Source organism: Oryctolagus cuniculus, chromosome 4, assembly GCF_964237555.1.
Source record: "Oryctolagus cuniculus chromosome 4, mOryCun1.1, whole genome shotgun sequence".
NCBI lineage: Eukaryota > Metazoa > Chordata > Mammalia > Lagomorpha > Leporidae > Oryctolagus > Oryctolagus cuniculus.
Window position 1 is genome coordinate 70,558,634 of NC_091435.1, and position 16,367 is coordinate 70,575,000.

General features: G+C 39.7%; 1 protein-coding gene across 45 annotated transcripts in view; it reads right to left on the minus strand.

The window, feature by feature from the left end:
* ZBTB20 (zinc finger and BTB domain containing 20) overlaps positions 1 to 16,367 on the minus strand; it is an 877,267-nt gene that overhangs the window by 195,230 nt on the left and 665,670 nt on the right. The window lies entirely within an intron of this gene.

Here is a 16,367-nt window from a genome sequence, read left to right on the forward strand (position 1 = left end):
GTATCAAATGACCTATTGAACAACTCCAGTTGGATATCTCCAAGCACCCTAACTTCAGCTTGTCCAATGCTGGACTCACTTTCTCCTTGAAACTCTCTCTACTTCCTTGATTCCCTATATGCTATGGTCTGGATGTTGTTTGTCCCCCAAGGCTTCATGCGTTAAATTTAATCTGCATTGTAAAGCATTAAGAGTCTGAAGACCTAATGTGACTATTTTATTTATTTATTTTTTCAAAGATTGATTTTATTTATTTATTTGAGAGGCAGAATCACCGACAGAGAGAGGGAGAGAGAGAGGGAGAGAGGTCCTCCATCCGCTGGTTCACTCCCCAAATGGCTACAACAGCCGGAGCTGAGGCAATCCAAAGTCAGGAGCCAGGAGCTTCTTCCAGGTTTCCCATGTGGGTGCAGGGGTCCAAGGACCTGGGCCATCCTCCACTGCCCTCCCAGGCCACAGCAGAGAGCTGGATCAGAAGTGGAGCAGCTGGGATTCTAACTGACGCCCATATGGGATCACGGCACTGCAGGCGGTAGGCTCATCCACTATGTCACAGCACCAGTCCCATGACTACTGTTTTAATAGTGGGCCATTGGAAGCTGATTAGGATGTGATAAAGTGGCTATGGTAGGGCTTCTATGATTGAATCCTGGTGGCTTTACAAGAAAAGGAAGAGAGACCAAAATCACACACACACACACACACACACACACACACACACTTCCCATCTCTTGCCATGTGATGCTTTGTCTTTCCCTGAGACTCTGCCAGTGAGGCCATCACCAGATGTGGTGCCTAAGCCTTGCACCTCCCTTGATACTTTCATAGTCACTATGACAATGAGGGACTTTAAGCTTATACCCTACAAATCAGTTATATAACACCTGTCCTACATGTTAAAGTTTCACTCTTATCTAATTCTTTTTTAATCACTTGCTAACGTCATCCCCTGAAAAGGGAGACAGTATTTTGTGTCCCCATGACTACATTTCTTGATTTTAATGATCTTTCCTTCCATGTTGTTTCTCGCAATTCTATCCCTCTCGTTCCTGTTGTGCCACATCAGCTCAGGCCTTCATCATCTGTCCCTTGTGATACCGTGACACTCCATGGTACTATATCCTCTTATGATTCTGAGTCCTTGCACATGTCACTACCTGTGTCTGGAATCCCAACATTCCCTAATAAAACATTTACTAAATAAAAAAATAATAAATGCTTTTGATGTTGCTGCTTTGGGTGCTAAACAGAAATAGTGGCCTATCTAATATTTTGCATAAACTTGCATAAGTGCTGCTATTTTCAAAATTAATTTTGAAGAATATGAAAATTTTGCCATGGAGAATCATGGGGCCCATGCCATTATATTATGCTTTGCATTTAATAAAAACATCTAAAAACTCAGGGAAAGAAGCACTCATTCTTGTGTTCTATTCATCCAACAAATATTTATTGAACACCCTTTGGGCACCAAGAATGGTTCTAGGCCCTGGGGATTTCTCAGAGACTAACAAATAAACAAAATAAAAGCCTCTACAGTAATGAGGCTTATATTCCATGGCAAGAGGAAATAAACATGTAAATAAAACACCCATCATGTCTGAAGGGAGTAAGTGCTTTGAAGCAAGGGAGGGGTTCTAATTTTAAATATGGTGATAACGAATGGCCTCACTTAGAATTGAAAACTGAACAAAGGTCATAAGATGATGAGCAATTAGACTTTAGCTGGGGGACAAAATTTAAGGCAGTATGGAAAGCAAGTGCCAAGGCCCTGAGGTGAATTCATGCACAGTGGGTATGAAAAAAGCAAGGAGGTCCATGAGGGTTGGGAGCAGTGAGGTAGAGACTGAGGGCTTAATGAGGACAGAGAAGGAATGGGAAAACTGAATGTGGAGGACCCTGTGAGAGAGAGTTCAGGGTGGAGGTATGACAAAAAATGACTGAAATTATATTGCATATGTTGTAAAGTATCACTCTGAGTACCTTTTGAGGACAGTCTATGAGTGGTTAAGTCCAGAAGCAGAGAAGATAACTAGAAGTCTACTGGAATAATCCAGATAATTTGGTGATAGTGGCTTGAATCAGGGTAGTAGAAGTGGTGAGAAAGAGAAGTGGTACAGTTTTGGCCATATTTTGAAGGTAAAACAGCCTGATTTGTTCATTGACTGTGGATCCGTGAGAGAAGTAAAGAGCTGGTAAAGAAAAACATTTTTGACTAGAACAACTCCAAGGAGTTGTACGTGCTGTGCATAAAGACAGGGAAGACTGTGTATTTGTTGGGTAAAATGAGGAACCCCACTCCTGTGAAATTTGAGATACCCATAGGCACACAGTGGAGAGGTTGGACACAATTGAATAGGAGAGCCTAGAATTCTGGTTAAAGGCCTAGACTAGAGAAACAAGCCTAAACCACAGCTTGAGAAAGGAGGGAATAGAGATAAAGAAGAGAAGCAGTTCAAAGACTAAGCCCTAGGATCCTCTAATGTTCACATGTTATGGAAATGAGACAATACCAGCTAAAGAGACTGAGAAGGAATTGCTCTGTGAGGCAGGAAAACCATCACAATTGCATGGAGAATTGAAAACCCAGTGAAGAAAATCTTTCAGCAGAGAAAGAATAATGGAGCCATGTGAAATGATGCTGAGAGATAAGGAAAGATGAAGCCTGCAACTGTTCAATGGATTTAGCAACATGGAAGTCACTGGTCACTTTAGCAGGGATAGTTTTACTGGGCTGGTGGGAACAAAAGTTAATTAGAGAAGCATCAAGAGAGAATTTAAAAAGTATTGGAGAGTATCTATAATGGTTACAGACATCATGAGAAGTTGTGCTATAATAAGAATAAATGAGTTGGGGCAGGAGCTGCCAAAGATGGGAGTCATAGAGTATTTTTACAGTGAGAGAAATTAAAATGTTTGTATGTTGATAGGAAAGATTTTATAGTGTGAGGAACTTTGGTAAAGCAAAACAAAGATGTGAGCTTTTTCAGGAGCATGATTTATGAGTATGCGAGAAGGGCTGGTTCTAATGCAAAACGGGGTAGACTAAGATGGGGTACAGGGAGTTTATCTGTAGTTGTAGGGAGAGAGAGCAGAGTACAAGGGCACAGGTGCAGATTTGTAGGTTTTCTGGAGAGCGAGTGTGAAGCTCTTTTTTGATTGCTTCTATTTTCTCAATAAGAGAGAAAGGAAAATTGTAAGCTGAGAGTATGATGGGGGAAGAGATGTTGGAATTCTGAAAGAGGGAAGGATAGGAAATACTTATCTTGACAGGGAGATAAAATTGTTGGGCAGCACTATGGACCCCCTTGAGTGGTCATGAAATTAGGGTGAGAGTGTGTTCTTATTTAGCCACATTCAACTGTCACGCAAGCTTGGAATAGGTGGGGACTTAGCTTATGATCAATACTGTTGAAAATTTCTAGGAGAACACAATGAACCCAGAGAAGCACAAGGAAGTTAAGGTTGCATACAAGGAAATGATTAAAATGCCCGTTGTCTGTGGAATCTAAGCCATCTAACAAAGTGAGAATATGAGAAACTAAGGGTAAAAATCAATGAATTAGAAGTCCTAATGGTAGAAAGGCATTGTTGGAGAACTAACCCAGCAGATGAGCTGCAAAGACATTAGGTGGTAGTTGGAGAGTGGGATACTTGAAACTGAGATTAATGAAATTCATGATTATTAGTGATAGAAATGTCAAAAGTACAGCCATGGGCATGAGTAGCTATGGTCAGGTGGGAGACAGATCATGAGAGAAGTTCAAACAATTGGGAGAAGTTATGACAAGGATTACATATTTAGACTCTGAAATAACCATGAATTATAATGAAGTGGAAATGAAAAGAGCAATAGTGAGCCAGTGGCTAAACTCTTCTCCAAATCTGGAGCGCTGACCAGGGGTTAGCTGATGACTGCAATAAGAACTGAGCTTCCTACCCCTCCTCAATCTTTCCTGTCTCCCTATCCTTTCCAGTTTATCTGACAGACACTAGGAAACCTCAGTTTCCCAGGCCAGATACCCATAAATCACCCACATCCTTTTTGCTCTCTATTCAGATGATCTCTAAGTCTTAAATATTTCCCCTTTCAATGCATTCTGCTCATGCAAGGCCATCACAGCTCTCACTAGCCATGCTCTTTGTAGCTCCTCAGTTAAATGCTCTTCAAGGCACTAACCAGTATCTGAAAGTATATTGTTCATTTATGTGTTTGTGTCTTTGCTGGGGGAGGAGGGGATTCTATTTTTCTTCACTAGAATATAAGTCTCATAAAGGAAAAAGTCTTATCTACACTGTACCTAGAATATAACATGCCCTTAATAAGTATTTCTAGAGTGAACTAATGATTGGCACCCACTCCATACTGATGAACTCTTGTATTCTAAGGTTCATACAATGGCCTCACCTAATCATTCTTCCTGTTCTTTCCCACTCTCCCATTCATTTCACTCAGTAAAGTCATTCACTGCTTCCCCAAAACACACATTTCTGTCTTGATGGATTTCATCATATTTTTCCGTTGTTTGTGTCCATTCCTCACATACCAATTCTTCCAGCCCTAGATGGATTCTTAGTTCCTGGGTGCCTTTTCCATGTTGTGAGCACTGCTGATTCCTCACATCTCTAAAGTCATGCAATACCTAGTAACACCAGTTGCCTTACACTTTCTAATTGTTTCAGGTGGGTGTCTCTTATCTTTTCATTAGAATGTGCATTTATTTTTTGCACAGGGGTCCTGACTTACATTTATGGCATGTTAAATATAAATAACATAATGTAGGTCAGATAACAGATGTTCAACAAAAATATTACTGCTTCACTGGATAGGTTCCTTGACTTTGGTTTTCTACAACAAATAATCTCACATATATAACTCCCTTCATACTTTTTAGCCTTCTGTAAGTTAAATCTGACAATTTTTTCGCTCTATGGACACCACATTCAAGACCAGATTCTGCTTCTTTGTCCACACCGAATTTTGCATCCTCACTTTGCAATTCCCATACTAAATCTTAGTCTCTGCCATTATTGTTCCTAGATTCTCTCAGCAATTTTAGTATACTCAGGACATCATTGCCAAGATCATCTTCTTCCTCGGTTGTTTCAATTTGTTATTTGCTTTTTAAATCCCTGCTTTTCTTTTACAACAAACTTTATGCATCCCTTTGGGATTTGTTTTTTTCTTGGCTCCATCCTTGGGCTGGTTCCCCTTCATTTTCTTTTCTTATGTTCAGTCCTCGTTTCTCACTCAGTTTGCCCTTTGTCTCATTTGATGGAATCAGCTTTCACACCTCTTTTTAAACCACCCTGTATATTTAGAATAGTTTCTCAAATAATATAAAATTTATAATATTTATGAATAAATGACACAATGCCAAGATATTCTGTCTCTTCTTTCAAATAACATCTGAAGTTGCACCTGCACTACTGAGTTCTATATTTAAGATATTGAATAAGTATCATTCACCCATCTGTTTTCATTCTGTCTTGCATTTTCCAGGACCTGCTTAAGAGTTGTATTGTGAGGTCCCTTGGACTGAGGACTGTTTGGCATAGTTCACAAACTGGCCTTTGCTCTGTATATTCATGTTTCTTTGACACATAATAAATAATAACCCACTGTGCATTTTTACATTCCACTCATAAATCCCTAGAAAAAAGGAAAACTAGCAACCAGAGATTATAATAGAAACACAGAAACAAAACTAACCTCTTACCAGGTTTTGCTACAGTAACATATACTTCCATAGACCTATATTCTAACAAATAATTACCTACTTAAGTCATTTGTAAATTGTTCCTTTGCCAACATTATGTATATCAAATGCCTATGTGGTTTATAAGACGGGAGAAAACAACTAGAACATTACAGCCATGTGGGGGATCAGAGCAAAAACAGCAAAATAAGAGGTTTACTCTGTTGGGTGCACAGTTTGTAAGAATTAGTTTCACGAGTAGAGCTACTTGACAGAATATATGCCTGGACTCCAGCTGCCCCTCCTCTCCTCCCCTTCCCCCTTCACCACTCCAGATCTTTTTTCAATAATGGAAGACTTTTTCTTTTCTTTGCAGTTCCAGGTGGGAAGCGTATCATTGTGACGGAAAAATCTGTGGGTCTTTTTTCTTTTCTGAACATAACAAATGGTCTGATTGAAGCTGTTCGAGGACAACGGCAGTGTCTAAGGAAGGAGGAGACAACCTCGTAGTCAGGGCAATGCCTCCATATTTATCCACAGATGAGCCACATTAAACTCCAGTGTTCAAATGAAGCCCAAAAAGTAGTGACTCTCTTGTCACAACAGTGGCCACTAGATGGCAGGTCCAAAAATCTGGAGCCTCGTAGGAGGGCCTTTCCTCCATAGGAGGTAGAATAGTTCTGGCACTTAATACACTGTGGGTGCATTAATAAGCTTCTGAAGTTTGCCAAAACATCAGGTGGATAAAACAACATCCACGTTGCTTCGTGGGGCTGTAGTGAGGAGGAGGCCTTCTGCTGGGTAGGCTTGTAGAGCATTGTCATCACATGCACATCCAGATGTCTATCAACAGACATTCTTGGGGCTGATTTTTATAAATGTTCTGTTGGGTTTTATTATCTACTGGCCTTTGTAATACCTTTCTCACAATCTCGGGGGGATAAAATGGAGTTGCCAATGTGGAACCAAATGGGGGAGACTGTCAGGCTAGGGAGAGTACATATGGCTATACTCTCTTTAACAACATATGTTTACCAGTCATTGTAATTAATTTAATATGATGTAGTTCTTATATTGGATGCCGGCTATATTTATATATATTTATATATTATTAGTTGTTTTGGGAAAAAGATTGTTGAATTCTGAGAACTGCTACTTAATAAAATAATTAAGCTTTTATGATTGAAAATGAGATAAGTAAATTTAGAACAAATTCTTTATTGTACATAGTATAATCTTCATTTTCTTGTACTGTGGTGGGAGATTCTGAAAAGAAGTCACTCTTGGACCAATTATCCTGAAGATAGATTGTGTCTTTTCCTTCAAAAAATTTTTTTTGGTTACTAGATTATCCTGATATAAATGATTTAACTATGTGGACACTGAGTACTTTTCTTTATCTTTTAATTAAAGAACTGACCTTATGATTTTTAAAAGTAGAGAGTCACAAGCTCTGAGATAATTTATCATTCTCACCAAAGAAAATGTGTTTTAAAGTCAAATTTATTTTTATACAAGAGCTGTGACATGCATTTTGATATACATTGAAGCACCACGCCAATTAAAATTTTATAACAATAAAGCAACACAAACTCAATTATAGCCATGCAACTCACTCATCACTCACCTTTTGTTCCCCTTTCCTTTTAAAATTTAGGTTGCAGAGTAACAGTAAACATGTTGATTTCATCTGTCCTTGCTCTGAATATTTGGACTGAGGCACAAAAAGAAGGTGTAGACACTGGTCTTTAGAATAAAAAAAACAAGATCTTTTCTTATACGGAATAAAGACAGACTATACTGATTACCATACAGGAGATTTTAGAAAAGCACGAAATGATTTCCTTTAGTTGGAAGGTAGAATTTGTGGTAGGATGACTGAAATAATTTGTGATGAAATCCCTTGGTTATTTCTAATCGTGGCACAAAATACTGAAACCTGTACTTCCCTCACAGAAAGAGCGCCTGAGTGGAAGCTGAGGTCCAGGTCTCTTCCGATTGTGACAGAGAGTTACTGTGTGAGATCCAGATGGTGTGACTGTCCTGAGCTCCCGGCCCCGGAGATGTCTTGGAGGAGAAAGTCTGGGTTTCCTCTCTGCTTGAACATTCAACATCCAGTTAAGAACACTGACTGCTAGGCATTACAGATTGTTTTGCTGTGATGTGGAAACAATGTTGTTAAGAAGCTTATATGGAAAGCTCACATGTTGCTACCAACATGGTCTGCCCTACCCATGCACGTGAAGCTGGGCTGGCTTCTTTCTTCAAGCCCCTTTTCCCACCCTGCTCCACTCTTCTACACGCTGTCCGTGGTCTCTAAGTCCAACCACCTCCAAGTGCTTCCCTGATCCCTAAAATCGTTTCCTTTTCCTTTCTTTCTCAGCTTTTCCTTCTGATAGCTATGGCCAGTGAGGTGCTGGTAGAAGTGGCACGTGCTGTCCCAGGCCTGGCCCATAAAGCGTCCTGAATAGCGCCTCTCTCTCTCTCTCTCTCTCTCTCTCTCATTTAGTCTTTTGGCTTCATGTCACATTAAAAGTGATGTTGGAAACTATGTGCTGAAAATGAAGGTCAAGCTCTGCTAATCTGACTCCCTGACTAGTCTTTTTATGAACAAAAGAGAAACTTCCATTAGGTTAAGCCACTGAGATTTGGGGGGTTATACATTCTAGAAGTTAATACGATCTTAAGTAAGAACTGTCTTAAATTGGAAATGGCTCCTGCCTCAAAGACACTGTCTCTTTCCCCATGTTTTTCTCTTTGTAATAATTTCTTGAGTTATATGTAAGATCTCTGAGGATAGTATGTGTACTTTTCTCATCTCCTACAGAACTCTAGCTGAGTAAACGCAAAAGAACATAGCTGGTTTGGAAATTACAGTATACAGTAAAAGTAATTTTTATTTTTAAAAGATCTTTCTAGTTTGTTGTTTTATCCTATTTAAGTAGAAGGTAGGGATGATGAGACTTTTTACTTGCTTTTTGGTGTGGAAATGTAATGTAACAACCATAGCCTTTTAATATATTTTGTGTACTACTGTTCTAATGACTCATAATAAAGAATAAATTAAATATTTTGATGAATTAAAACAATACCAAAGGGAAGGGTAAGTGAAGAGATAAACTGAAAAGTATCAGGGCCTGTGCCATGGCCGACTTGGTTAATCCTCCTCCTGCGGCACCAGCATCCCATATGGGTGCCAGGTTCTAGTCCCAGGTTGCTCCTCTTCCAGTCCAGCTCTCTGCTGTGGCCTGGGAGGGCAGTGGAGGATGGCCCAAGTGCTTGGGTCCCTGCACCTGCATGGGATACCAGGAAGAAGCACCTGGTTCCTGGCTTCGGATTGGTGCAGTGCCGGCCGTAGTAGCCATTTGGGGAGTGAACCAACGTAAGGAAGACCTTTCTCTCTGTCTCTATCTCTCACTGTCTATAACTTTACCTGTCAAATAAAAAAATAAAAAACTGAGACGTATGAGGGGATACTAAAAGAAATATTTTTAGTTATATTCAGCTTCTACTACCTGTAAAATTTCAGCTATCAGCTATTATTAAATGCATACTACGATGGTATATTTTTGTAAAGGCTTATTTATTTATTTGAGAGGCAGAGTTACAGATAGAGAGAGAGGTCTTCCATTTGTTGGTTCACTCCCCAGATGGCTGCAATGGCCAGAGCTGGGCTGATCCAAAGCCAGGAGCCAGGAGCTTCTTCTAGGTTTTCCACAAGGGTGCAGGGGCCTAAGCACTTGGGCCATTTTCCACTGCTTTCCCAGGCCATTAGCAGGGAGCTGGATCGGAAGTGGAACAGTCAGGACTCAAATTGCGTGCCCATATGGGATGCCAGCATTGCAGGCAGAGGCTTAACCTACTACGACACAGCACCAACCCTGATACTACAACTTTAAAAAAATTATTTCAGAGGTAGGGAGAACAAGAACGAGAGAGATGGCCGGCGCCGCGGCTCCGGCTCACTAGACTAATCCTCCGCCTTGTGGCGCAGGCACACCGGGTTCTAGTCCCGGTCGGGGCGCCGGATTCTGTCCCGGTTGCCCCTCTTCCAGGCCAGCTCTCTGCTGTGGCCAGTGCAGTGGAGGATGGCCCAAGTGCTTGGGCCCTGCACCCCATGGGAGACCCGGATAAGTACCTGGCTCCTGCCATCGGATCAACACGGTGAGCCGGCCACAGCGCGCCAGCCGCGGCGGCCATTGGAGGGTGAACCAATGGCAAAGGAAGAACTTTCTCTCTGTCTCTCTCTCTCTCACTGTCCACTCTGCCTGTCGAAAAATAAAAAAATAAAAGAATGAGAGAGAGAGAGAAAGAGAGAGAGAGAGAGAGAAAGTTTCCTTTGTTTAGTTTACTCCTCAAATGCCCACAACAGCCAGAGCAGGACTAGATCAAAGCTGGGAGCCAGGATCTCAATCCAGGTCTCCCCTGTGGGTGGCAGGGACCCAACACTTGAGTAATCACTTGCTGGCTGCCTCTCAGGGTGTGCATTAGTAGGAAACTGGAGTCAGAAGCCAGAGCTAAGACTTCAACCCAGGTATTCTGATGTAGAATGTGAGTACTTTAACTTGTATCTTAACTCCTAGGGCAAATGTCTGTCCCAGGTCACTACAAAATAGTACTTAACTCTCACAGTCAGAATTAACTTCTTCTGAGCCCAATCACTTGAGCATTTTCTGTTTTATTTTCAGTTGTCCTTCCTTAAATACTTCATTCTTGGTTTTATTGGCTCGATTTCCTCAACTGTCTCCCCCATCTTTTCTTTGGCTTTTCATTTTTGTCCACTCTGTAAGTATTGGGATTTCCTAGCCCCTGCCTGGGTTTTTTTTTCCCTCCCAATTGCTCCTTAAATCCTCCCATCCAGTCTTAAGGTTTCATCTGCTACTTCTTCATCAAGAACTCCTGAGTCTTCCTCCCCAGCCCAGACCTTTCTCTGGAGCTGTGCTTTGTTATTATAGTATCCTGGGCATCTTCAGAAAATCTCAGCCTTGGCAACCATCCTAACACAAGTCCCAAACCAAGAATTCCTTGGCCTTTCACAGCAAACCTCTTCTTCCTTCCTCCTCTTGTATTTCCCCTCTCTTACTGGATGACAACAACTCAGAAACATTAACCTCTCCCCTTTCTTCTCCTGAGTCTCTTACTAAAATTAACTACTTAAACTCTAAATTCCACAGTAATTTTATAATCCTTTGAGATTTTTACCCCATGTTTCAGAATTAGAGAAGTAAAGGCAGATTAAAAATAGGACAACCTTTAACTCAATGTCAGAGACTTACTATCATTAATTTCTCCACATAAGCTTACAAAAAAGGTCAAGAAGTACAGAATGAAAAAGATACAGATTTTCATACCCTTCCATCATAGCAGAGTTTCGTACAAGCCTGTAGAAAGCCACAAGAGCTGTTCTGGGGGAGCACATTCTCACATTCTATTTCTGACAACTGGGACTGCTTTGAAACAAAATGCAATCAATGAGACTATGGAAAGGCAGGGTTTTTTTTAGAGGTGAAAGGAGCTTAGCAGAAGGCTGGTCCTTTTGTAACCTCTACAATAAGAATGTTTGAAAAAATAAAGAAATAAAACAACACGTCCATAAGGGCTAGGCCTGCAGGAACTCCAGGCCTCTGGTTTTCATTCATTCCTCGGTATAATCATATAGGCTCACATTTATTTTAAGTGTTACATTTTTCATTGACATTTAAATGAGACTGCCCCGTCATCTAATCAGTTGCTTTGATTTCATGGCCCTAAAACTCATTCTTCACTGTTTTCTACAATTCTTCAATATTAGTAATAATTTCCTATAGCGACTGTGGTTCTTTTTCTTTCCCCAGTGTGATATATTTATCATCTATTAAACAAACCTCCTCTTTTGCTTCCTCCCTTTGCAACACCAGCTCTAACATCTTAAATTTTCATTTGACATACTGCTTACCTAAATTATTTCATGTGTGTTCCCATCCATGGAAATTCATTTTTGTGTGACATAAATCCCTACCCTATTCTATTTCACAGTAATAAAACTTTATACTGAATTGCCAAAGAGATAGGTAACCAACCACGCAGTTTAAATTAAGTGCAAGATACACATGTTTGAATATTCTGCTCTCTGTCTAAGATGTGTAGAGACAGGTCCTGCTTGTATCTGAGCATTCTGTCATCTTACTCAAACTGTTGGGAGCTAAATCACCTAGGAACACTTTCCTTGCTTTGATTCAAAAGTAACTTCTGCTATGCAAAATGAAAAAAAAAAAAGAGCACAGTTATGAAATAATATGTGCATTGAAAAAAGTCTCTTATAAATAATGATGACAGTCGGGTTCAATCTGTGAAAGAAGCAGCTCCATGACTTGAGCACATGCCAATGAGATTAAAACTCATCTGGGGTTGGTATGCTCATTGATTGTTGTCCCTCGGTACCATCAATGGTTTCCAGTCCTTGTCCAAGTTAACCTTTGCTAGTTGTTGTAGCCATGGTAAATATCCTGTTTATTGGATTTTATTAGCATTTTAAATTTTGACATTTGGAAAAGCACAATCCTCCTTCTTTTTCATCTTGTCATTTTTAATGTATAAGTGTCCAGGCTCTTTCCAATTTTATGTTTCTCTCTCCTAGCTCCAGAAGATTATAATTTTGGAAAGTCTCAATTATGCTGCTAGTTTCTGGCCAGAAAATATCAATTCCATATAATAGAGTTTCAGGCAGAGGCATCATTCATACAATTTAACCATCAAAGTTTACTTCTTCACAATTATTTGGCATTTTTAGTAAAATGAGTTTTAGTCTGAGTCATCCATTTAATTGTGTTGATTCTTCACCATTTCTGGCAATACAGTAGCATTAATGTTAAATGTTTATTAGCACTGGGTAGTTTACCTAGTGCTTCCATATACATAGCTCTTATTTGCATCTTAATATATACTGCAGTATAAGCAATGAAGTATTACAAACATTTAATAGATATAGAAATATAGAAACAGTATTACTTTGGGTCATGCGTGGTATGCCATGAGTGTAGAACAAACTCCTCTTCCAGTGTTCTTTTCACTGCATTACATCATGTGTACTTAACCATTGTGTCCAACCATCATCTCCTCCTCTACAACATTCTAATATCATTCCTGACACATTCTGTTTTTTTCTTTTTATTAGACTGTACCCACCCTTACTGCTCTCCAGTGCTCCAACTAGACCATGAGCTGCTCACAATGACCCATTGTATCTCTAGCCTTTAATAAGATCCTACCACATGTATGCTCTGATGGGATAAATTACATTTTAATTACAAAGGTTCATTTTCTCTTAGTTGCAAACTCTTTTCAGCCATGACTTTTAAGAATATATTATAATATTAGCATTACCTGGTATATCAGAGACAAACATGTCAAAGAAATCCAGGGTCCTTCTGCTTACATATGTCTGCATCACCAGAGTCAAAGGTTTGGGACCAGAGTGGTCCTGTGGGAGGCTATAGAAGCAGCATGAACAGTATTCCCACATCTCTTGTGCAGGCTAAAATTGCTTAAAAGAATTGTGGCAAACTGGACATTTTGCTCCATTCTAATTTATCTGTCTTCCTGTAGCCATGTCTCCACTTCTAAACACTAATCACTTCTCTAGGTGAGCTTAAGTACCTAATTATTAAGAGCCCTCCAAATTTCTAGTGTCATCTTCAATATAGTTAGTGCCCTTTCTATCCCATTTGCCCCCTGTGCTTGGTACTGAATCAGTACAGCAAATATCCCTAATGAAGAATCATGATACAGGGTTAAATTTACAAATTAAGCAATTTCTTAAGTTTTTATGTCAATTCCTTTTATCTTTGAATCCCCACCCTGCACTTGCTTAAAGTCCATCCCACTGTGAAGCTAAAAACAATGCTACCATGACAATTCAAAGAAAAGTACTGAACTCTAGGTCATTTTCCAGTGATTCTTGTTACCTGTAAGCTCTTGCATATAGCACCAGATTACCTAGGCTTCTGGGGAATAGCAGGACAATACATTAGCAGATTTAATATTAATCACTAGAATCCCAGATTTATTTCCTGTCCAGGTTAAATGCCCTTTTGATTATTTTAACCAAAAAAATACAAAAAAATCGATTACAACCATTAATAGAAGCTTAAAATATTAACTTCCATAGCTTTAACCCAATATCTATAATTAAATGCAAAAATGCTAAGTTAATACAATGTTAAGGTTAAGCTCCTAATTGCACAAAAGTCATGAAATTTAAAATTAAGGTTTCTGTTGCTACCCTGTCATTTCAACAACATTTTTCAAATGGTATTCTATAACATACATTTAGTTTAACTGTGTGTCGTAGAGTTCCTAGGAAATCATATAAAGCACAATAGCTTAGGATGCAAGTTGTAGATGTCTGCATAGAATTTCATATCATCAGAAATATTGGAAAAGTACAATTTAAAAAAATTACAATTCACTATTTGAATGATAACGCCTCCTGAGGAATTTACCCATTTCCCCTACAAATTCTTTAACCTTCATTTCCAATTACAAACTATCCATCCTCTGGAGAAGGAAAATCACTCAAGTAGCAAAGAAACAAAACACCTGTAAACTATGATAGTCTATAGGAGCCTGTTCCTTCAACAGATGACAAAGGGTATTCACCTGGACTAATACTTAAAAGAGTAACTAAGAATACATATTTAAGTGGATGGGAACAGCAAAAGCTTTAGAGGTAAGTGGATAGGAGTTCAAATCCTAAAATAATGCCTTTTAACTAGCCAAAATGACTTTTCAGCAAATTACTTCAGTTCTCTGAATGTTTTCGTCAGAGTAGTTATACCCACTTCATAGGGCTGTATCAAGCATTAAATGAAGTAATTTATATAACACAGGTTCTGGGAAGCTGTCTTGGAGTTTATAGGACTGTTTCAACTATTACCATTAATGAATAGCAGTAATTTAACCACCATTTGGGGATCTATAGGTGTTTTGGAAACATAAAACAATGGTGATTTAAAAGTGATTTTATTGAAAGGTACACAGAGCTTTGTTGTTTCTTTCACAATAGCTTCCTTAATTTAGGTATTTGTCTATGGCTTTTTACTGAGTGCCCGGGCCCGTTCAATAGATGACACACTGAGGTACATCATTTAACTCTGAGGCAGGTAAGTTAAATGAATTCTTAGATATTAGGCTGCCATGCCCAATATTTTCTTCACATTTTATGAAACACTTGTGTCTAAATAGAAAATGTGCTTGAGAAATTCTAGTCCAACATGCAATTTAGAGAGAAAGTTATAAATCATAAATATAAGGGCTTAAAGCTAAAGTGCCACCTCAACCATAACTATAATAAAAACTCCTAAGTGCATTCTGCCAGGAATAAATAAAAAATTGCAAAGCCTGTTGTGGACGGTGCAGAGCCCAGGAAGGTAACCAAGTGAGTAAACAGCTAAGGCAGGATTATCCTCATTTGGGAGGAATCCATTCCAGGCAGGAATTAAAGGGGAGGGGTTGAGGGGAGAGAGAATGGAGGAAGTGGTGGGGGTGGTGGGGAGGAAGGTTTTTGCATCTGAAAGCAGCTAAATTACCTTGTGGAAAGAAAAGGACAAATTTTGCCCCTGTCAACAGTAATCTCATTTGAGGTCTAACAGACTGGTACACAAAAGATACATGTGTTCTACTTTCTTGCTTTTTCTCTTCTGGCAGAGTTCAGGTGAATCAGACCCACTCAGAATGACACAACCAGATTCCTTTCCAAAGGCATAAGCACTGATTCTTTAATAGCTTTTTTTCAATAGGCTGATAACTTATTGCACATTTCCTGACACATTTACAGCCAAGATTTGTTCCTGTGAGTACTCCAATGTAACAAATGGGTTTAAATGAAAGATAGGAAGAGAGACTCTGAAACCAAGAATCACAACTGATAACAATTACTGAAACAAAACAAAACAAAACTCCGTGGCTCACTTGGTTAATCCTCCGCCTGCTGCGCCAGCATCCCATATGGGCACCGGGTTCTAGTCCTGGCTGCTCCTCTTCCAGTCCAGCTCTTTGCTGTGGCCTGGGAGGGCAGTGGAGGATGACCCAAGTGCTTGGGCGCCTGCACCCGCATGGGAGACCAGGGAGAAGCACCTGACTCCTGGCTTTGGCGCCAGGCCATAGTGGCCATTTGGGGGGGAGGGGTGAACCAACGGAAGGAAGACCTTTTTCTCTGTCTCTGTCTCTCACTGTCTAACTCTATCTGTCAAATAAATAAATTAAAAAAATTTGCTTTTAAAAAAATCTCATACATATTGTACGCAGAAAAACATAGCCAATAATTTCTAGGTCCCATTGGCTCCTGTGCTGTGGTCCAAGTTGCCTATCTTCCTAATACCTGATTAATCGACTATAAAACCTTTAGCTAATAAAAATTCCATTATAGAATTAATTCTATAATCATTAATTATAGAATAAATTCTATAGAAAATGGGCCTGTTTCTAGAATGAGCCAAGGGTTCCAGGTTTCTATACCTGAAGATTGCATCTGGGAAAGCAGGGGAAGACGATCGAAGGGCTTGGGTCCTGCGCCCACATTGGAACCTGGATGAAGTTCCTACTTCCTGGTTTTAGCTCTAGCTCAGCTCTACCCGATGTGGACATTTGCAGAGTGAACCAGCAGATGTAAGATCAATCTCTCTCTCTCTC